Source organism: Brassica oleracea, chromosome C8 (assembly GCF_000695525.1).
Source record: "Brassica oleracea var. oleracea cultivar TO1000 chromosome C8, BOL, whole genome shotgun sequence".
Taxonomy (NCBI): domain Eukaryota; kingdom Viridiplantae; phylum Streptophyta; class Magnoliopsida; order Brassicales; family Brassicaceae; genus Brassica; species Brassica oleracea.
In genome coordinates this window covers 20,932,093-20,933,052 of record NC_027755.1, presented here as the reverse complement: position 1 = coordinate 20,933,052, position 960 = coordinate 20,932,093, and the positions used below count along the sequence as shown (strand labels likewise).

At 36.1% G+C, this 960-nt stretch overlaps 1 long non-coding RNA gene across 2 annotated transcripts in view; it reads right to left on the bottom strand.

Annotated features, from left to right (window-relative positions):
* The window catches only part of LOC106310269, an 8,472-nt gene that overhangs the window by 4,907 nt on the left and 2,605 nt on the right, over nucleotides 1-960 (bottom strand). The gene's annotated exons all lie outside the window — the stretch shown is intronic.

Below are 960 nucleotides of genomic sequence, written 5' to 3'. Positions count from 1 at the left end.
ATACTTAGTCATGGATTTCATACACATTTGGGTTATCTTATTTCATTGCACCACTCTCTGTTAACCCAAATGACACTCCCATGCCCTTGAACCCTTACCATTCCTTGAAACCAACTTTGATTTGCTTGAGTGAGGCCTTTTATGAAAGCTAGTCATGTACAAAATCTTGAAAGTATCAGGAGCGACAATGGTTTGTTCTTATCTTTAGCTAGCACTAGGACCTCATTTGAGCTGGCACTTAGGATGGTTGTTGGGTTTGTGAGCTTGATTTTGATCTTGTGATTGGGATATGAAAGGAAAGTGAAAGAAATGAACCACAAGAGTGAGAAAAAGAAAGAAAACCACTAGGGATATATATAAAAAAAAAAAAGCTCTAGAGTTTATAAGTAGAATCCCCTTTAGAATCAAAAGAAAAGAAACATGAAAAGAGTGGGGAAAAGAAAAGAAAATTAAGAGCTTAGTGAATAAGAAAAGAAAGAATTCCTAGTTGGTTAAGATAAGTGAAAGAAAAAAAGTGTTCATTGGGTGAGAGATGAGAGTGTGGTCTTTGGGGGTGTTCGGGATGAAAAAAAGTTGAGATTACCACCAAGAAAAGGGATAGACTTTAAAGAACTTTAGGAAAGGGGTAAAATGATGAGAACAAATCATTGTATGTATGAATTGCTTCTTTTCTTAGATAAATTTTGTATAATGTTCTTGCTCCTGTTTTTGAGTATGAGTCACCACAAAATATGCATTTGAAAACCCTTTGCTTCACATTAGACCAATTTCACTCACCAAGCCAAATGATTGAGATCATGTGCCCATTTGTAAGAATTCACCTTGTGTGTGTGTGTGAATAAATGAGAGAGTTGGGTGAAGGTATTTGTTGCTTGATGAGCATTGCGACCTGTGTAAAGGCATAAGAGTATTGATAGGCCTAGAGAAGCTAGAGTATAACAAGAAGTGTTTGGCTATGAG